The sequence below is a fragment of the Ictidomys tridecemlineatus genome, chromosome 2 (assembly GCF_052094955.1).
Source record: "Ictidomys tridecemlineatus isolate mIctTri1 chromosome 2, mIctTri1.hap1, whole genome shotgun sequence".
Lineage (NCBI taxonomy): Eukaryota > Metazoa > Chordata > Mammalia > Rodentia > Sciuridae > Ictidomys > Ictidomys tridecemlineatus.
Genome location: NC_135478.1, coordinates 80,477,877 through 80,500,212, shown reverse-complemented (window position 1 = coordinate 80,500,212; position 22,336 = coordinate 80,477,877). Strand labels below are relative to the sequence as shown.

At 49.7% G+C, this 22,336-nt stretch overlaps 1 long non-coding RNA gene across 5 annotated transcripts; it reads left to right on the top strand.

The window, feature by feature from the left end:
- Positions 1–15: 15 nt before the first annotated feature.
- LOC110599271 (uncharacterized) lies at positions 16–21,819 on the top strand. Of its 5 annotated transcripts, XR_013434672.1 has the most exons (7): positions 16–175; positions 648–978; positions 1,759–1,840; positions 3,407–3,580; positions 15,195–15,349; positions 20,595–20,733; positions 21,081–21,819. It is a non-coding gene; the product is annotated as an uncharacterized LOC110599271 (long non-coding RNA). The 5 variants fall into 5 exon arrangements; XR_013434671.1 differs by having other exon boundaries at positions 20,595–21,819; XR_013434673.1 differs by lacking the exons at positions 15,195–15,349; positions 20,595–20,733; positions 21,081–21,819 and adding exons at positions 1,269–1,493; positions 7,702–12,530.
- Positions 21,820–22,336: the final 517 nt, after the last annotated feature.

Here is a 22,336-nt window from a genome sequence, read left to right as displayed (position 1 = left end):
GTGAGGCGGAGGGGATCTGTCCCGTCGGTTTGCAGCTAGAGCTGGAAGACTTCTCCGGGCAACCCAGACTCCTCCCCCAGCGCCACAGGAGCCTCTCGCCACACGGGAAAACGAAACTGAGCTTTCTAAAGAAAGGAAACCGAAATTTTGCAGAGATGGAAATTTCTCTAAGGCGGTAAGGAATAATGGTTGGGATACTGGGCCAAGTGCACCACCAACCTCCCTGCAGGATCAGCCTGGGAAGTCCCCAGAGGGTCCTGCTGTGCTGGAGGAGATTCCCCCCACCAACACCCCATGCCCTACAGGGCAGAGACCCAGGTCAGGGGTGCTGCCTGCCTGGGGTGACGGTAGGGCCTGCCTGAGCCTGGGGGGTATTTTGAGCTTCTGGGATTGCCTGAGCTATTTATTTATTTATTTGAGAGAGAATTTTTAAATATTATTATTATTATTATTTTTAGTTTTCAGTAGACACAACATCTTTGTTAGTATGTGGTGCTGAGGATCCAACCCCGGGGCTCACGCATGCCAGGCGAGCGCGCTACCGCTTGAGCCACATCCCCAGCTCTGCCTGAGCTTTTTATTTTCCGAGGGCAAAAATGTACACAGCCTTCCTTGCTTTATTTAGATTTTTTTTTCCCTTTATCTAGGTGAACCCTCGGGCCCCCATAACCTATGAGAAGGAGGAGTCTTTAAGAAACCATCATCAGAGGGTGTTAAATGCTTGAGACTCGAAGATCTCTGAAATAAAGGGTTCATTGAGCTGTTACAAATACTAGCCCAAAGGAAAAGGAGAGATGATGGGGTAACTTCCCCTGCTACCAGCAACACGGCCAGATAGCCCTTGGAGAAGGTTCACTGGGTCTAAGGAGGGATTTTATAGAAGATTTTGGAGAAAAAAAAACATAAATGACTTACACTGAACCTACCTTGGCCATAGATTAGAGGGGCAGGTGAAGCTGTCACACTCCAGGATAGAAGGTTAGTCCAAAAAGGTTTTTGCACTTCTTTGTTGGTTGGTTCTGAAAGCAGAATGTGATATGACTGAGATGGCTCATCTTCAACACAGTGTGGCAGTTTTTTCCCCTATTTTATATTTTCTGTGAGAAAAAAAAATATATATGTATTTAGATCTTTCTTTGCTTATTTATATGTGGTGCTGAGGATAGAACCTGGTGCCTCACATATGTAAGCAAGTGCTCTGCCACTGAGCCTCAGCCCCTGACGTGGTATATTTATTTTTGATGTACTTGTGACTTTGGTTTCCATAGGGATTTCTCCTTCACAAGGTCTGAGACTTGCAGCTCCTTCTGCTGAAAACTGTCATTCATATGTGGAGGTCCTAGAGGCACAGGGGGAGGTGTGGAGGGAGGAAGCCTTCTTTGCTCCTGAGACCACTCAGTGCCTGAGCCTGAGATGCTGGGCTGTGACTTCCTCAAGTCCTTCTCGTTCCTCCTTCTCAGATGTGACTGGAGGAAGCTCTGAGGGAACTGGAGGTAGATATTCCCTTCTCCCAGGTGAAAGTCTAGTGGGGGGATAGATTTGCGTTCTTCCCTTAGTAAGATTCATGTTCTCTTTTCTTCAAAGTTAAACCTGTAGTCTGAGTTTCCTAATATGTAACACAAACATGTTTGTTGTAATCCAAAACCTAAATTTCATAGTGTGTAGTTAGGTGGAGCAATTTTTTTTAAAATTTATTTTTTTAATTGTAGTTGAGGTGGAGCTATTTTTATTTTATTTTTTTTAATATTTATTTTTTAGGTGTAGATGGACACAACACAATGCCTTTCTTTTTTTATGTGGTGCTGAGAATTGAACCCGGGTCCCACCCGTGCCGTGCCAGGCGAGTGTTCTACTGCTGAGCCACAATCCCAGCCCTATGGAGCTATTTTTAAGTTACAAAAATCACCTGCCTTCAACAAATGCATGGATAAAAAAACTGTGGTATATCTACACAATGGAATATTACTCAACCTCAAAGAAGAATGAAATTATGGCATTTGGTGGTAAATGGGTGGAGTTGGAGAATATAATGCTAAGAGAAATTAGCCAAACCCTAAGAACCAAAGGCTGAATGTTTTCTCTGATATGTGGATACTAATTTACAACAAGAGGTGGGGGGAGTATTAGAGGTATTTTGGACTAGACAGAGGAGAGTGAAAGGAGGGGAGGAGTCATGGGGATAGGAATGACAGTAGAATGAATCAGGCCTATGTGCATACATGATTAATGACCTATACAACTCTATATCATGGGCAACCAGACAAATGAGAAGTTATGGTCCATATAAGTATGATGTATCAAAATGCATTCTACTATTATGTGTAACTAATTAGAACAACTAAAAAAATACTTAAAAAAGCATGTGGTTGAAATGTACCCATTTTGAGCCCCCCAGTATATTTCCCTTTGTCATGAGTCTTCCAATCATAATGCCTGTAGTGTGGTTGGTGATCTGGTCATAACTAAAGCCCTTCCCCTTTCCCTCTCCAATTTTAAATGAATCGGTTGTGTAGATTATAACCCTGAACTCCTCCTACCAGAGCAAAGGGCAGTGCTGCAGTGGGCATTAAAATCTGGGCAGACCTCCTGCCCAGTGTGCTCGCTTGCTAAACTTATTTTGGTAGCACATCCTTCTGCATGTCTGATTTCTAAGCCCGTGTTTGATTCTTTCAACACCTGGGTCTCTTAACCCCCAGGCCAGGGAGACTCTGTTGGAAGCTGAGCTAGCTGGTTAGGCTCTGCTCAGATGGTTTCTCCTGAGGGCAGAAGTTCTTTTCATGAAAAGGAAAACAGCCAGGTGGACATAGCTCTGAACACTTACTGGAAGCATGAGGGAAGTTTTCTCTGATTTTTAGTTCTGAAAAACTGGTGGGGTAACTGGAGGTAAATGCGTGAAAGTGTGAGGAGCCCCAGGACATGGGTTTTAGTTGTCCATGTGACCACGCTGCACCTCCAGCTATTCACCAATGACAGTGTCAGCTTTCCTACACGACTACAGTCTCCAGCAGAGCCCCCGCTCAGTTAAGCTGATGGTTTGAGTTTCTAGCCAATTCAGTTTTGGAGCAGTGGTTGGCCCTTTGACCTCAACCCTCTGATGCGGCTGAGAGCTGTAGGGTTGTGACATGAGCACGATGACTGCAAAGGGGTTGCCAGCCAGATGATTGTGGGTCCCCTGTTGGTCCACAAATTGGAAGCATTTGAGTCATTCTTTAGCACTAAAATCTATCAAACTTTGCTGGTTTGCCCAGAAAGTAGTCTCCTACCATCCCTGTATCTCTCCTCCTTTGTCAAAGCAGGATGCCACCCGTCCCTCAAAAATATGGGACATATTTGAATACACTTGAATTAGTGTTTTCCTAGGTTCAAACCCAAAGTGAGTTTTCCATCCTTGTTCTTCCTGGCCCAGGTGCCCGGATGCCAGGCCTGCACTCTCTGGGTGAGATGTTCATGTCGGTGATTGGCCCAAGACTCACAAACAGCAAAAAGGATAAAAAAGAGGAAGCCACCTCAGGAAGGACAAAACATGTGCAGTGGAGTCCCCTGGTGGATATGACAGATAAGGCAGTGCATTCCTGGTCAGGTAAGTGGGTGACAAGTGGAAGCAATGACAGCAAGCGTGAGTTTTCTCTTTATTTTTCCAAAGGGTGCACTGGTATTTGGGCCACTGTCCCTTAAAACCAAGAGACATTTTGACTAGGCCAGCACCGGGGATGCCTCATTTTTCAAGAATAGATCTATAGGCCAAGAGACAGGGTCTCCCTTTGAGTGACGTTTGCATTCCACATCTGTTGGGGAGCCCAGTCTATTCGGTGGGGTGTCCCAGAGAAGTGATGTAGTGCATCAGGACGTAAGGCAGCTCTCATCCATTCAGCTTCTGCCAGTCACCATCTGGCTCCAGAACCTGCTCCACTGCCTTTTCCCAGAGTGACGTGAACCTCTGCTTGTCCTACAGCAGACATGTTTTCTCTTATCAGCCTCGATTTTGAACATCTCAGGACTCTCTTGGTTAGAAGGGGGAAGGAGGCATTTTGTGCTGGGCATGGCAGAATGAACTCCCTCTGAGTTTGAGCCAACTGGAAACCCTGCCATGCACTTAGATGGGCTGCCTGAAATTCCCCTGTTGGTCAGTGGCCAGCAGAGGGAGCTCTGCACAGTCCCAGCCATCAACCTGATGCTGGAGCCCAGAAGCTGAGGGCCCAGTCTGGAACTGCCTGGAAGTGAATCTGATCTGATTTAGGGAGGAGTAGAGAAGGTCAAAAGGAACAATAGTTGAACACGTGACTGGTTGAAATGTCCCATCTGGGGCTTGTCTCCTGAAGAGATAGGTGAGGTTTGGTAGAGGAGTTGCCAGCCAGCCAGCCAACCAGATGACTGTGGGTCCCCAAGATGAGCTGGGAGTCATCTTGTGTGTCTTTCCTCCTCAGGTGTGTCGAACTGTAGCTTATCACCTGTGTGGTCTTGTTATGTCTGAGGGGTTAGGAGGACATCGCGAGGGCCTGTCCACTTTTCTGTGAGTTGCAGGATTGAGTCTCCTGGCTAGAAGGGATGAGGAGGGTCCTGAGGAGAAGGAATTGTCCTAGATGAAGGAAACTCCAGTATTGAGGTTAGAATTTGTCTCAGATGTTGTACACAATGTTTGATCCTCTTCATATTCTAAATGTGGAGAAATCCTCCTTCTTACTGAGGTCTGAAGGGGTCTCCCCTGTGTAATCTCATAAGGGTTCAATTGCAGCCCACCTCTGGGGTCCACCTTTATGAGGAGAAGGACAGTAGGGAACACCTTTGCCCACCTTAGACCAGTTTCCTGACATATTTAAGCTAGAGTCGTTTTAAGGTGTGGCTCATCTTTTCTGTCCTCCTGGTGACTGAGGTCTTCAGGCAGCACATAGTCTCCAAAGAGCTCCTCAAGATTTCCTCAGCTGGTGCATTCCTTTGGAGACAAACGCAGGAACATAATTACTGTGAGTGGAGCCAGGTAAACTCTGCCTGGGGACACTGTCCACAGTCAGTCAGCCTCAAGGCACTTCTGAGGCCTTTCCTGTTCCTGTGGGACATGCCTGGACCCCATCATAGAGAGGGCCACTTACATCTCATAGTATTAATATTTCCCCCAGTCTTGGGCATTTAAGTGAAGTTCATTGCCAATCTTCAAACAAACATAATATCAGGCCCCACCATATTGGTAGGTCTTCATTTTCATCACACAATTGGCATCTTTGGTCACCTCTTTTGTCCTCGGGAGCAATCCCAGTCCTCTGAGGAGTGATCTTGTAAATTCTGTAAACATATCCGGCCCACAATGACAGCCTTGGTGAAGACAATCCACTACGGCACACTCCAGGGTCCTGGTAATAAAACAAATCTGTGGGGACTCACCCTGCAAGTGGCAGGAAATTCCCAATTCCTGGAAACCCTGGTCTGGAGCTCTCTTTAGCATCTGCTCCCAAATATTCAGGGAATGTAGTTCGATCCATTCAGGACAGGGGGCAGGATGGTGGACTGGAGGCACCCAGCCCTTGCCTGCTTGTCCAGAGATGAAATCCAGACAGGTTTGTGACCATGGGAGGATGCTGAAGTTCAAAAAGGACAGGCACAGACCCGAGGAACCCTGAGGAGTGTGCTGGACTGTGAGAGAGAGCACCCAGCACCGACCATAGGGAGCACAGCAGGGCTCGGGCAGTACTACCTCAGCAAGGGACTGTGACTTCTCATTTCCCTTGGTAAGATTCATGTTCTCTTTTCTGGTCAAAGAGGGAGAGTCCCAGGACCACGAGAGGCACAGGACTCAGCGCTTTGCTGCAGTGTAGTGCAAACAGATGGCAGACCTGGGGTGTGTGTGGTGAACTGGCTCTGGGGGAGTGCTCTACCCTTCTCTGCATATTGTCCTCGTGCCATAACTGGGAGCCACCTTAAGAGGGGCTCTGCTGTCTGAACTTACCACTCTGGAAGACAAAAAGCCCCTACATTTTTCTGTCTGTGGGACCTCACGGAAATATCGCTGCACGGGCTCAGTGGGTGGCATCCCTGAGACTGTTTGACCCTGAAGGGAGAGACTGTGACACAAACCCACGGAGTTATCCAGTTCTGTGCAGTGGCAGACTGGAGGGTGGCACGTGGTGTGGAATCTGCTGCCATCCCCACAGCCCCCAAGTAGAGATCGCTGAGATCCGTGGCTCCCTCCATCATCACAGGTAACTGCGGTCATGTCACCAGCTGGCGTTACCCCGCCCTCTGAGTGTACAGCAGAAAAGACAGCGAAGAGTGTGTGTGGAGATCAGCCTTCTGCACTTGTTCTCTGACACACTCCAGCAAGGGTGTGCACCCTGCCCCTGGAGGAACTGGCCCAGATAACCCCAAGCGGGCATCTTTACCTGGCCAGTTCTACACCCTGCCCAAGCTCCGACACACAAAAGCAGCCGAGAGGTCTCCCTGACTCCAGCCACCACTCACTCCTGCTAGGCACCTGTTGAGCACCCCCAAGGAAAGAATAGGGGTGATGAACCCCCAGACATTATTCTGTCCAAGTAGTATGAACCCTAAAAAGACATGGAGAGCAGCTTGGACTGGCCCAGGTCGTAAAATATAATTTTGCCCACTCATCCAGGGCCAAAGCGAAGAGGGATTTGTTACTTCTTTCTTATTGTTTTATGCTTATTTACTTCTCTCCCTTTTTCTCTTCTTTATATTTAATTTTGTTTTTTTTTTGTTTTTTTTGGAACTGGGAATTGAACTCGAGGGTCCTTCATCACTAAGCCACATCCCCAGCCTTTTTTCTATTTTATTTATTTTTTAAATTTTGAGACAGTGTCTCATTAAGTTGCTCAGGGCCTCGACAGGTTGCTGAGGCTGGCGATCCTCCTGTCTCAGCCTCCCTAGCTACTGGGATTACAGGAGTGCATCACTATGCCAGGCTTTAACTTTGATTTTACTCCATATTATTTTCCCATCTATTTCTGCTATTAATGATGTTGCTAGTGATTTTTTTGGGGGGGCTTGTTGTTGTTTGTTTGGTTTTTATCTGAATTTGCGAATTATTTTCTCTTCTTCCTGCAGTGCTGGGGACCAAGTGCAGTACTTTGCCCATGTTGGGGGGTGGGTACTCTGATGCTAGGCCGTGCTCCTGGCTCAGCCGAGAGAAATTGCACGTTGGCATAGCCATGACACTGTCCTGATCAATCCCTGGTGTAACTTCCGCTTGAAGAATGGCGGGGAGTGGGGTGGGTGGAGGAGGGTAAAAGAGAGAGGGTCCCAGCGAGCACCACAGGTACAGGACTCAGCATGCTGCAGCAATGCAGTTTAAACACATGGCAGACATGGGATGTCCCCTGGAGGCCGTCCACCCCAAGTGGGCACAGCTAGATGAGATCTGAAGTCCCTCTCTGAGACACTCACCACCCAGCAACAGTGGTAAGAAATAACACAACTACTGTGGGTGCCCCACCTACAGGGGGCCTCTGCTTCAGCTCCACCCACACCTTGGTCCATGGGACTGGAGGCAAATGCCACAGAGGGGCGGCGGAGGTGATTCTGGCCACCGCCTCTTTCTTTAACTGCACCAGAGTCTAAATGAGGATGAAAGCTCCAGGTCATCACCAAAACGAGAGCAGCCAGCAGCAGAAGTGATTTCAAGGAACCCAGCCAACAGTATCTGAGCCTGAGGAAACTCCTAACACCTAATAGGCGCTTCCCTTCCCATTGCAGGAATAAGTACGCGGAGGGCACACTGCGAGCACTGTGCTGTGTGCGTCATAGCACCTCAACTCTCAGAGGGTCACCACTCTTGCGAGACATATGGAGAAACTGGGTCCCTCAGACAAACTCTATGCCCAGAGTCAAATCTCACTAAAAACAGCCAGAGATGCAGCCATGAAAAGAGACGTTGAAGTGCATTTGAGTAAAACTCAACACTACATAACAGCATCCCCCCAGCCTTCAGCCTCAAGAGAAGCTTGCTTATTAAAAGTGGCCTCAAGGGCTAGGGATGTGGCTCAAGCGGTAGCGCGCTTGCCTGGCATGCGTGCAGCCCGGGTTCGATCCTCAGCACCACAAAGATGTTGTGTCCGCCGAAAACTAAAAAATAAATATTAATGAAAAAAGAAAAAAAAGAATTGGCAAAAGTTTTAAAAAAATAAAAAATAAAATAAATAAAAGTGGCCTCAAATAAAAACGCAAGAGACATCCACCTCAACGGGAGTGCAGATTCCAACACAAACACAAGAAGTTTCACAAAACAAGGCAACTTGACACCTCCTAAAGTTCCCAACTCTCTTGGCCCTGATGCCAGAGTTTTCAAAGAGGTTGAAAACTGAGACAAAGAATTCAGGAGAAAGGCTTTTTAAACATTCAGTGAAATCCAAGAGAATTTAAACAACAGCTGAATGAATTAACGAAATCTATGTGGGGTCTGAATGAGCTTGAATCTAGAGAGATATTTCCAAAAAGAACCATGTGCAAACCTTGCAGAGGAGAAGTTCATCATGTTACATAAAACCTCTGTTGAAACTGGTCTTTTGATCAACAGACCAGTTCAAGCAGAAGGTTGAGGACACCGTGGCTTGAGGACACCATGGCGGCTCCGAGGATGTGGGGTGGAGTCTGACCTCGGTGCTGTCCACAGATCCCAGGCTGGTGGTGACCGGTGAGCAGGGCCTAAGCGGCCCACAAGCCACTGGGGGTCCTGGCCTCTGAATTGAGAAATCACCCATAGGCTGTGTGCAGGCACCGGACTGGTCCTCTAGGTGTCTGGCCAGTGAGGAAGCGGGGATCCCATTGCCCGGGTTGCTCCAGACAGGCCTTAGACACTGGGTCCTTCGGTCAGTGCAGGTGACCTGACGCTTGTCTCTCGAGTTGCTCTGGGATGGCAGGTGGGCGGGAGGGAGGCTTGGATGCTTCTCTGGTGCAGCCATCCTGAGAGGGTGTTGGGTGCTGTTTGAGAGGAAGGAGCTATTTCACTCTAAAGCTTTCCATACTCAGCAGCACAGCGCTGGGTGCTGGGAGCTGGGTTCCCATCAACTGTCAATCACCGCCTCTTCATGTGGCAGGTGGAGTCCTAGACTGGTTATGGAAGGTGGAAAAAACGCAGGTGAGTTGGGGCCTGATGGAGGAGGGCGCCAATGCATTGTGGCCCAGGCCAGTGGCCATGATGTGCCTCCTCGCCCCTGCCTGCTGCTTGGGGTGCTGCCCCTGCGGGGACCCCGTGCCCCTGCGGGTCGCAATGGGTCTTGCAGCGCCCAGTCGGCTTGTGCTTCCTCACCCAGTCGTTCCCACCAAGGCACCATCACGTAGTCCTCCCCTGTACCAGCATGGGTGAGCTGGCAGGTCTTTTTTTTTTTTTTTTTTGGTACCTGGTGTTGAACCCAGGAGCGCTTAACCACTGAGCCACATCCCCAGCCATTTTTATTTTGAGACAGGGTCTCTAGCTAAGTTGCTGAGACTGGCTTTGAACTTACCATCCTGTCTCCCCAGCCACTGGGATTACCTGCGGGACCCATGGCACCAGACTGGCGCTTGCCTTGAACCTCCCTCTGGGACAGGCTAGATGGGAGGCTCAGGGGCTTGCCTGGCTTCTGGGCTCGGGTAGATCCACTGTGGTTGGGCATCCAGAGCGGTGAAGTCATAGTTCTGTGGATTCCGGGGTCTGTGACATCGGGCCTTTGGCAGAGACTAGCCATGATACCATAGCGGAACCTTAGAGGGACCCTTAATGCCCAGGAGCCAGGAGGATCCACAGGAGAGGAAAAGGGAAGTGCAGACTTCCATCAATGCCTGGGATCACCGCTCATTTGAACGGATATCTGTCAGCCTTTCCCAATTTGAACGTCATAGTTGTCAAGTGCTTTACCTTCATTTCAAAAATGCATTGTTAGTACAGTTGAAAGATATTTGATATAAAAAATCAAAGAGTGGGAAGATTTTAGTTGGGGAGGGACTGTTGGAGCGTTCAATGGAAATCACTTTTAGAAAGCTAAACTAAGTTTGATGGGTCGTGACCTGAATTGCTGGGAACAAATCAACCAACAAAGCCCCAAACATTTGGAGGACTGATAATTCAGTCGGTCTTGCATTTTGGCCAGATTATCTGCTGATTAGTATTTTTGTTAGGGAATGGAGGGAAGATGGGGAACAGATCTTAAATGTACCATTCATATTGTAAAGGGCAGGGTGGGCTTAAGTTATTCCACTGTCTTCTTAAATAATAATCCAAATAAGAGTAGACCTGAATGGAGGGTGCCAGTTAGGTGGTTTGGATTAGTTGTAAATATAGCTACCAGGTTAAGTTATTGGACAAACACCAAGGCTATTGAGTCAGCTATGACCTTCTGATTGGCTGTGCCCTTTTAGCCCTTGAGCTTTCCTGTAGCCTCTCTCAGGTCCACTATCACTTCCCTGCCACCCAAGTGCTGTTAGGGAAAGGGACAACAACCACTCTGGCTACTGAGAGCTCCAGAGTTGCATTGAAAGGGAATGACAGGTGGGGTCTCCCTACAGAGGCCTATGGGAGGAGGCAGGTGGGATTTGCATGACTATCTGTGGCTGGATGGACACTAGGCGAGAGAGAGAGAGAGAGAGAGAGAGAGAGAGAGAGAGAGAGAGAGAGAGAGAGAGAGAGAAGAGAGAGAGAGAGAGAGAGAGAGAGAGAGAGAGAGAGAGAGAGAGAGAGAGATTTGTGAATACACAAATGAGGAATAAGTAAGGGTCACATGTTATCAACTTAGAAAACCCTGGAACATCTGAATGAATTAAGGAACACATAATACTCAAAACAACCAGAAGAATGTCAATGAAATGACAAGAACAACTCTACACCTTTCAGAATAATCCTGAGTGCACAAGTTCTTCATTCTTCAATTCAAAAATGCAGAGGGAAGAATTGGATTTATTAAGAAGACCCCAAAATAAACTGCCTACAAGAAATTCCCCTCACCTGCAAAGCGGAGCAAGACAGAAAATGGAAAGATGGAAAATAATATTTTAAGCAAATGGAGTTGAAGGCCAGAAGAAGTCACCATTCTTCTATTTGACAAACACACTGGAAGCCAAAGCCAGGCAGAAGAAACAAATAAGGTCTCTCTGTGTTTATCAAGGGAAACACAGCAAGAAGATATCATGAAAGTATCACATGTATAGATGAACCCAATGTCGGAGCACCCAACTGCATCAAACACTACTAGGCAAAAAGGAAGCCATAGGCCCCGGAACAATAAAGTGGACTTCAGTGCCCACCCCTCACCAGGAGGTGGATCTTTCAGATGAACAATCATCAAGGAAACATCTATGTTAAGTTTCACTATAGATCAAATGGACTTAACAGAAGTTTACAGAATATTCCATGCAAAAGCTGCAGAATACACATACTACTCATTGGCACGAGGAACATTCCCCAAGGTACATCACCTATTAGGCAAGTGTTTAGATTCTAAAAAAGGCTAAAACAACACCTAGTATCCTTTCCAATCACAAGGAAATAAAGCTAAAATCAAGAGCAGGTGAACCCACAGAAACCTCACAAACTCATGAAGATTACACAGCAATTGGAACTTTTCTAGATTATACAACAATTGAAAATTCTCTAGAATCAGAAGAATATGGAAAAACAGCATACCAGAACTTGTGGGATACAGAAACAGCACTATGAAGAGGAATTTGCAGAACACGTGCCTACAAGTAAATTGCCTGAGGATGCATCCCCAAGTCTTAGAAAAATGAAAACAAACCAAGTCCAGAATTAGTAGAAGAAAAGAAATAATCAAGAACAGGGCAGAAATAAATGGAATAGAAACTAGAGGAGCACCACCAAAGTTCAAGGGAACAGAGTAGTTCTTTGAAAGGATAAAACAATTGGCAAAATTTAGCTAAATTAACAAAAGAAAGGTTAGAGATTAGAGAGATTAGACCCAAATCAATAAAATGGGACTTGAAAAGGGAGGTCTCACAGCAGATATCAAGAAAATTCAGTGGGACTGCAAATTGGTGCGGCCAATTTTGAAAGCAGTATGGCGATTCCTGGGAAAGCTGGGAATGGAACCACCATTTGACCCCGGACTATTCCCTGAAGACCTTAAAAGAGCGTACTACAGGGATACTGCCACATCGATGTTCATAGCAGCACAATTCAGAATAGCTAGACTGTGGAACCAACCCAGATGCCCCTCAATAGATGAATGGATAAAAAAAAAATGTGGCATTTATACACCATGGAGTATTACACAGCACTGAAAAATGACAAAATCATGGAATTTGCAGGGAAATGGATGGCACTAGAGCACATTATGCTTAGTGAAGCTAGCCAATCCCTAAAAAAACAAATACCAAATGTCTTCTTTGATATAATGAGAGCAACTATGAACAGAGCAGGGAGGAAGAGCAGGAAGAAAAGATTAACGTTAAACAGAGACATGAGGGCTGGGGATGTGGCTCAGTGGTAGCGCGCTTGCCTGGCATGCGTGTGGCCCGGGTTCAATCCTCAGCACCACATATAAACAAAAGATGTTGTGCCTGCCGAAAACTAAAAAATAAAGATTAAAAAATTCTCTCCTCTCTCTCTTTCTCTGTCTCTCACTCTCTCTTTAAAAAAAAAGTTTAAAAAAAAAAGAATTAAAAAAAAAACAAAAAAACAGAGACATGAGATGGGAGGGAAAGGGAGAGAAAAGGGAAATTGCATGGAAATGAAGGGAGACCCTCATAGCTATACAAAATTACATATAAGAGGTTGTGAGGGGAATGGGACAATAAACAAGGAGAGAAATGAATTACAGTAGATGGGGTAGAGAGAGAAGATGGGAGGGAAGGGGAGGGGGGATAGTAGAGGATAGGAAAGGTAGCAGAATTCAACAGTTACTAATAGGGCATTATGTAAAATTGTGGATGTGTAACCGACATGATTCTGCAATCTGCATTTGGGGTAAAAATTGGGAGTTCATAACCCACTTGAATCTAATGTATAAAATATGATATGTCAAGAGCTTTGTAATGTTGTGAACAACCAATAAAAAAAAAATTCAGAGGCTCATTGGGTTGGGGGTGGTTGAGCAACTATAAGCCAGTATGTTGGAAAATCTAGGAGAAACAGACAAATTTAGGGACCCAAATTGAATCAAGAAGAAATAAGCAAATAATATCAGTAACAAGGAAGGAGATTGTAGCAGGACCAAATTCATATGACCAAGAAAAGCTCAGTTCCTGAAGGAGTCAATGCTGGATTTTACCAGATTCTAAAATAAGCTCTAACACCAGTGCTCCCACAATTATTCTGTAACCCACAAGTGGAAGGAACTTGTCTAAACTGTCTTCAAGTCTGGTGTGGCCCTGATTCAAAACCTGACCAGGATAGAATTACAAATAAAAGCAGAACAATGTGAAGTGGACGTCCCTGCCCAGGAGGGGAACCAGGAGTTGAGAGGGATGGAGACAGTGGTGAGTGCAGTGCAGGTCTCCTAAGTGGCATGTGGGGCTGCAGGAGAGCCTGCTCCTGGGCCTTCCTGCTGCTCCTGTAACAGGCACAGGCTGATTAGACTTGTGTCTTGAGGGAAGCACCTGCTGGACTGGGGATTGTGTGGGGTGTCTGCCTGGTGAAGGAAGAGAGCCTTCATTGGGCTCTCATGAAAGAGGAGATCACTCTGGTCAGCAGTTTTTGAGATATAAATGGGACAGCAGGAGGCAAATATGTGCAAAAAGGGTACCATAGTTTCTGAGGGTCCCCATGCTAATTCTTCCTATTTAGCAGACCAGAAGATGAGATCAGGGGATATAGGTTGAAAGAGAGAGCCAGTGGCTGACCTTGGGATTGCTGCCTTGGGCTCACACCAGGTCCTGCAAGGGAGAAGGTGGATGCTGGCTTAGGGCAGCATTTTCCTCCTGGACCCCACAGGAGGGGGTCCTGACCTCGAGGAAGAGGATCTGGAAGCTGCCCCAGTGCCCCTGGTTCCAAGAGAGCCCTGGCCAGATGAGGATGGGTCCTAAAGGCCAGGCTCCTCTCCCCGTGCAGAGCTGCCTGGGTGAGAGGCCAGGACAGATGTGGAACTAGAGGCAGACTTGCTCCTGGTGGTGTTGGTCCCCTCAGGTGGACGTGGGGGCTTCTGCAAGGGGAGCCTTTGGCACTTAAAGAAGTGGCCCTCATGGCTCCAGGAACAGTTGTCCCTTGGCCTATGTAAGGTGGTCACCACAGGGATGGTCTGGATAGTGAGACTGCAAACATCGAGGCCCCTTAGTGTTCTCTCACGCTTCTTGTTCCTCCACTTTGGGAGGAGATGAACAAGGCCCCAGAGGCAGTTCCCCGGCCTCTGAAGGAGGAAGCAATGACAGGTGACAGGCCGTGTGCCAGCACATGCTGGTCCTGCAGGTGTGTAGCCTGTGTGCAAATGGGGATAGGTCTTCAGAATCTTGCTCACTGGGCCTGGGACAGGTTACTCTGTCCTCCTGGGTCCCAGCGAAGGTGTGAGCTAGTGTTTGTGTCCAGTCTTGTGTCCAGCGGGCGGGGCTGGGTTTGACAGCTAGGAGCTTCTGCAAGGGCGGGAATCCCTCCGCCCATGCCCCGCCTCTGAGCTGTCAGAGCTGTCAGCTGTCCCTCATGGGCCTGGCCAGAGGGAAGGGGAGCTGCCGGGGTGAGCGGCATCTGCAGGAATGACACTTTTGGAATCATGGCTGGGTTTTTCTGGCTTCCATACCGAGGGAAGACTGGGTACACATGGTCCCAGTCCCTCCCACCTGCCCTGCTGAAGCCCTCAGCCAGACGCTGGGTGGCGCCCATGATCTGTTCTCTTCGGATGCCGCCCCCCCACCCCAGTGTTCCCAGCGGAAGTGCAGGAAGACACACAGGCCAGGATACCAAGGCGGCCACCACCTGCACATGCTTCCCAACCAGGAAACTTGCTCCCCAGCAGGTCCTCTTGTGTCTGGCCAGGCCCTAGAGGGTCAGCTGACAGCTCCGACAGCTCAGGAGCGGGGCGTGGGCAGAGGATTCCCGCCCTTGCAGGAGCTCCTAGCTGTCAACCCAGCTCCTCCTGCCCTCCCCTGAGCAAGACTGGACAAACACTAGCTCACATTTCACTGGGACACGGGAGGGCAGAGTGTCCTGTCCCAGGTCTAGCGAGCGAGATCCTGGCGATGCCATGCCCTCTTGCTCACTGGCTGCACACCTGCAGGACCAGCCCTGACCCGGCACACCTCTTATCTAATGCCCTTGCTTTCCTCTTCAGAAGCCCAGGGAGGCTCCGCCTGCTGCCCCACTCCAGGCTTGGTGGCATGTGGGGTGCTCATATTGGCCCCGCGACAAGGCCAAACTTTCCAGAGAAGAGCCCCCCAAAGAAGCACGGGCATATCCCGTTACCGGAAGCCAGGAACTGCCAGCCAGGTACCCGCTTATGTCACCCTAGTCCCCATCTGCTCCACATCCCAAGAGCCACCCTCCACCTCCCAGCCAGAGTCTACTCAGTTGTCCTGCCGCCCCCTCCCCCGACCTCCACCGAACTTCAGTCCACTTGCGCAGCCATCCTGCCCCCCCCCCCACGCCCCACCTCCACAGTCCAGTCCACCTGCGCAGCCATCTTGCCTGCAGGACGCTGCACCAGACCGAGGGCAGGAATCCCCGCCATTGCTCTGATTGCGGACCCTCAAAACCAACATCCACAACCCTTCCCAGATGATCGGGAACCCTCACTGGGTCAGCGGTGGAGCAGCGGGATCTGGATCCAAAGCGCCAGCGCTCCGCACTCCCCCCAGGACCCACGCACACACCAGGCAAAGAGTTCCCGCTCTTGTGCCTATTGTGTCGACTGTGCGCACGCAAACCTTGCTCATAAACTCGTCCTTTCCTGGCGCGAGCCTGCCTCGTGCCGCGTGTCAAGGGTTTTCTGCACGTGCCCCGGGTTCTCTACTCAAACCTTCCAAAGCTGCGACCTGGCAACAGGTCTCTGACATTGCCACATCCTCTGAAGCCGCGTTGGCAGCAGCAGAAGGGCCCTTTGCCGTCGCCATTAAAATTTCGGTATCCCTCCTTCCCTAATGCTGCCATGGGTACTTTCCAGGGCAAGCTTGGTCCCTCACCCCTGTCCCTGTCCCTGACTGTCCAGCAGGAAGCCTGGTTACAGCGCCCACGGACTTCCCCACACTGATTGGCCACTCTGGGCTGCCTGGTCCCACGGAACACTCTCAGGTCACCCTGCCGCCATCCCGCGACTGCGCATTGGCAGTTGAGAAAAGCGCCTCCTAGGTGATTGTCCCAGGTCCTGCAGACCCTTAGATCCTTTCTGGGAGACCTGGACATCACCCTCACCCTCCGCATGCCTGGTCTCCTGAAGAAGATGCTGCTATCAGCTGCAGCTTTCACTGATTCCCCCAGACCACCCACTCAGCAAACAGACGCCTTGGGTGGCGCAGGAGCAGGGAGTGGCTCCCTGCCAGCTTCCAGCACCACAGGAACCCTGCCCAGGGAGGACTGTGATCACAGCCCCTGGAGACAGTGGCCAGTGGTGGCTGAGCAAGCGGAGGACCCTGCAGAGGGGCCCCAGGTCCTGGAGGAACACAGTCTGCCTTTAGGCCCCTGGTGGCCCACAGCAGCCTGCCTGCCTTTGTGCCCAGGCCTGGGGCTCTGCAGGGAAACCTCTGCACCCAGAGCTCCCAAGACAGAGCTGAGAGCTCCCAGACAACCTATAGAGCTCCTGCACCGAGAGAAATCCCATCAGCAGCTCATACAGCTCTACCCAGGATCTCTGAGCCCTGAAAAGGAGGGCTCCAGACCCATCCAACTGGGAGCTGCCCCTGGGATGTTCTTCATCCCCAGGGATTCCCCCAAAGAAGGCCCAGTGTGAGATGGTGGCAGAAGGCAGGCAGGACAGCCATTTCCCAGGAAGAAGTCCTCACCCATGGGAGACACTGGTAGGCCACAGAGATGGAAGTTTCCTCTCCAGCCACGCTGCCGGGGGTAACGTCTGATGCTGCCACCACTTCTGGAACTGGCCCGTCTTCTCACCACTGAGGACCTAGACTGGGATAAGGAGAAAGCCCTGTAGCCCATCAACCACTCTCTGATGGGTGAGACCCAGGCCATGCGGGACAGCTGTACCATGGCCCCACAAGCCCATGTGCGGCCCCCCTCTGCATGGGGAGGGGCCAGGCCTCTGTCATCAGTGGGCCTCAGCCAGACCTTTCCCCACCCCCCAGCAGCACCACCATGGTGGCCTCCACCCCAGTGTGGGTGGGCTCTGCTGTCCCCTCCCAGAGACACCTCCCACCTCCAACCTTAGGGGGCTGCTCTTCCCCAGCCTGCCGATGGCTGATTTGGCCCTCCTCCCAGGCCCTCTCCCAGCACATTGGCAGGTTGGCCCCACAGCCAGTGGCCCCCTTTGGGGTCACCCCCTTGAACACCACTATGCCTTCACAGAGCCCCATCTGGGGCCTCCCTCCACCTCGGGTAGGAGCTTCCTGCCCTCTCCCCAGGGCCCAAAGCCCACTAGGACTCACGGGCCCTCACCTGGAGACACTCCAGCCAGCTGGCTCCAGGGATGCAAAACACACCCCACAGGGGAAGCAGCCCCTCCCCCTGGAGCCACCATCCCACCCATCCCTGGGGTTCCTGATGGGAAGAAGCCCAGAGCCCTGAGCTTGGCCAGCTGTCAGCAGCTTGGACACCGGGAGCTCAGGTTCAGGGACAGCCTCAGTGCCACCCTTGATGGCAGGCCCCCCAACCTTGGGCAGCCCAAACCACTCAGCCCTTGGGGCTGACAAAGATAGAAAGGCCACCGTGGTGCTCATGCCAGCACCCAGACACATTCAGTGACCTCAATAGCAGCTGGGAGGACAGACTTGTTTCTGGCTCTGACATCTCCCATGGAAGTCATGAGCATCTGCCCAAAAAGTAGAGGGACCCCCCAAAATCAGAGTGCACCACGGGGCTAGCTTGGGAAATAACAGCTGCACTGCCCCCAGCCAGAGCACTACCATGGCACCAGGAAACACACAGAAAGGGTAAACATGGGCAAGGGAACACTGGTGTTCCTAGTCTGAGTGCCATCCCCCAAAGCCTGCCCACCCAGAAACACCTACGCTCACCTCTGGCAGACAGCACCACCCCCAGAGAGGCTGCCTGTACTTCTTCCTCTGTCCCTGCAACATCAATGGCATCCATGAGCCCTGACTTGGTCCCCAATCTCATTTCAGCCCTTTGGGGCCATGTGCATTTCCTCCCAAAGAGCAGGGACCCTGAGCAACAGACAGCAACACGGGGCAAGCTTGGAACAGAACACCTCCAGTGCCCCTAGGCAGAGCACCACCATGGGGACCAAGGGACAGAAGGCAAAACACACACAAGGGAAAGCACTGGTGTGGCACAGTCACTGCCATCCCCCAAACCCTGCCCACACAGAAAAGCTTAAGCTGTCCTGGGGGAACCAGCACCACACCCAGAAAGTCCACCTGTACTTGTCTGTCCCTCCAACATCAAGGGGATCTGGAGCCCAGACTTCCTCCCTGATCTTCTTTCTGCCCTTGGGGCCATGTTCATCTCCCAGAGAGGAGGAACAAGAAGCGGGACACAGCACTAAGGGGCCTCAATGCCCACAGCCCCACTATCCAGACCATCCCCATGGTGACCACCTCACACGGGACAGGACAACTGTGTTCCTAGAGACACCGGGGCCCACTATGTTAAGTGACAAAAGGCCTGCTTCCCTTGCAGAAGCCCCCATGTCCACCTGGGGGCACCAACGCCACCAGGAGCAAGTCTGCCTTTAGTTCCACATCTGTCCTGGCCACCCACCCTGGCAGCTCTGCTTGTCATGGGGGCACGGGGAGAGGAGCCTGGCCTTTAGGACCCATCCTCATCTGGCCAGGGCTCTCCTGGAGCCAGGGGCACTGGGGCAGCCTCCAGATCCTCTTCCTCGAGGTCAGGACTCCCTCCTGTGGGGTCCAGGAGGAAAATGCTGCCCTAAGCCAACATCTGCCTTCCCCCTTGCAGGACCTGGTGTGAGCCCTGTTTAGACACATTCCTCAGGGCTTGTCCTGACCTCTGTGATCCTGGGGCAGAAGGGAGGCTCGAGACACAGCCTCCCACCCACTTCCTTATTTGGGCTCACTGGTTGGGGTCCTCACCACTACAGACACAGGCCCTGGGCCTGGCTCTCTGGTTTCCTTGTGCTTTGCAGTTCTTTGGAGCTCTTTGGGCTTTAGCCATATTCTTGATCAGGGAAAGTGAAAATTGGCAGGTTTGGGGTGCCAGAGAGTGAGAAGGTGTGGAAGGCACACACAGGAAGCAGGCTTTTGGGGAGATGTCTGTTGTCCTGATTAACTGTGGTCAATGCTGAGCCCAAACCATCAGGAAGCTCCCTGGGGAGAATTTTCACTGACTGCTCTGCCTGTAGCTCTCAAGCTGTGAACAAGAAAAAGATGAACCCCTGCTGGAAGATGACATGGAGCAGGTGTGTGGCCGACCCATAGGAATGGCTCCATGAGTGACTATTGTATAGCTGGATATTGGGGTCAAAGTTCAGGAAAGTGAGATGGGATGCCATGTTCCAACCTTTCCCATCTTTAAACGATCAAGAAACTTCTCGTGGTGCAGGGCAATGGGCACCAAAAGAGAGGCCTCTGCTGGATGACAGCAGAGATGTCCAAGGGGAAGACAGAATGATGGTAACTGCTGTAACCCTGATTCCCCCGCATCCCAACAGGGCCTCCACTCCCCTGAGCTTGGGCTCCATGGACCCTGCCTCCACTCTTGAGGCCACTGGACATCCTATTGCCTCCTCCAGAGGATAGTGAGTCTGGCATGCTCTGTCCCTTGAAGACTTGTCAGGGTGCTCTATTTGGCCAGGGCACCCACCACAGTGGGCAGGGCCATCCCCACTAAGACAACAGCCCATGGGAGCAACCTCAGGGTCAACTACTGGTCTATCTCACCTGTACCCCCTCTGCTCTTCTGGTCTGCTGAACACAAAGAATCTTAACTTTCTTAACCACAATGACCCTGAGAAATAGTGGAACCCTTTTTCAGCATCTTTGCCTCCTGCCATTCCACTTACATCTCAAAAACTCTGACCAGAGTGATCTCCTCTTTCATGAGAGCCCAATGAAGGCTCTCTTCCTTCACCAGGCAGACACCCCACACACTCCCCAGTCCAGCAGGTGCTTCCCTCAAGACACAAGTCTAATCATCCTGTGCCTGTTACAGGAGCAGCAGGAAGGCTCAGGAGCAGGCTCTCCTGCAGCCCCACATGCCACTTAGGAGACCTGCACTGCACTCACCACCGTCTCCATCCCCCACAGTGCCTGATTCCCATCCTGGGCAGGGACGCCCACCTCACATTGTTCTGCTCATAGTTCTTTGCTTCTTTTCTGGTCAGTTTTGAATTGGGTCCTACTGGACTTGGAGATGGAGTTTAGACAAGTTCCTTCCACCTTTAGACTATGGGATAGTTTGGGGAGCACTAGAGGTCATTTCTTCTCCTAGGATCTGATAACATTCAGCATTGACCCAACTGGTACCTGAGCAATCGTTGTCATAAGAATTTGGTCCTGCTGCAAGTTCCTTACTTGTTACATTATTTGAATGATTATATCTTCTTCATTCAATTTGGGCCCCTAAATTTGTCTCTTTCTCCTAGATTTTCCCAACATACTGGCATATAGTCATTCAAAATGCTCCCTCATGAGGGCTGTGGTTGTGGCTCAGTGGAAGAGCTCTCACCTAGCATGTGTGAGGCACCGGGTTTGATCCTCAGCACCACTAAAAACAAAGTGAAGGTATTGTGTCCACCTACAACCAAGAAATATATACATAAAATGCTCCCTAAAGATCCTTTGAGTTTCCTTGGTATCTGTTGTAAAACCTCCTTTTTCAAGTCTAATTTTATAGATTTCAGTCTAATCTCCATTTCTTTTGGTAATTTAGCTAAAGGTTTGTCACCTTTGTTTTATGCTTTCAAAGAACTACTCTTTGTTCCCTTTAATTTTGGTGGTGCTCCTCTACTTTCTATTTCATTTATTTCTTTCCTGATATTGACTATTTTTTTTCCTCTCCTGATTTTGGATTTTGTTTGTTTTTCATATGACATCATTAGGCAATTTATTGAAGTCTCTGTCTTTTATAGGTACAAGTTTCTGCCAACTTTCCTCAAGCACTGAAAGAACAGAGGCGCCTTCCTGGGTGGGGTTTCTGGATTTCATGGGTTCTGTTCTGTTGTGTTTCCATATTCTCATGATTCTGGGGATTTTTCACTTTTTAGATGCTGTGTTGCATAATCTACAAGTGTTTGTGAGGTATTCGTAGATTCTTCTGTTCTTGATTTCTAGTTTCATTTCATTATGATTGGAAAGGATACAAGAAATTACATATATATATACATATATATATATAGCATTTCTTTTTTTTTACTATGAATTTTATTTTATTTTTTTTCTCTTTTTTTATTGGTTGTTCAAAACATTACAAAGCTCTTGACATATCATGTTTCATACATTAGATTCAAGTTGGTTATGAACTCCCATTTTTACCCCAAATACAGATTGCAGAATCACATCGGTTACACATCCACATTTTTATATAATGCCCTGTTAGTAACTGTTGTATTCTGCTCCCTTTCCTATCCTCTACTATCCCCCCTCCCCTCCCCTCCCATCTTCTCTCACTACCCCATCTACTGTATTTTATTTCTCTCCTTGTTTATTTACCCGTTCCCCTCACAACCTCTTATGTGTGATTTTGTATAACAATGAGGGTCTCCCTCCATTACCATGCAATTTCCCTTTTCTCTCCCTTTCCCTCCCACCTAGTGTATCTGTTTAATGTTCATCTTTTCTTCCTGTAATAAAGTGGAACTCCTCCAGTGACTTGTCTTGCGTTGGTTCTTCTTTCATTAGTGCTGTGACTTGGATAGACAAGTGAGCTCATTTTAACAGAGCCCTGTCTCCGGCTCTGCCGAGACTTCTTGCCCATGTCCACCTTTTCAGACGCTGGCTCCTTACACCCACCACTGATGGGGCTTAGGTAAGTTCCCCTCCCCGGCTCGTCACTCTCTTCGGGCTATAGCAGGAACTGCGACTGTGATCATCCAGCACACTTCTGATGCGCAATAGAGGAGAGAGACCCCACCCCACTAAGGTCTTTACAGCCGCAGTGGACTCTCTGATGACCCGCTTTCCTTTGGGGTGTGAGGCTTCTGGGTTCAGGTGAGAGACCCCTGTTTCTTCCTTCTCCTTCTCCTGTAACTGGTAAATCCTAGTACTAGGTTCTTCGTGGCCTTCGGCTTTTGTCTCTGGCTTTTTGCCTCCGGAGAGTTGCAGTTCGGGTGACAACCCTCACTGCCTCTTGTTTCCCCAGCTCTTCCTAGAGTCCCGAGATCCCCAA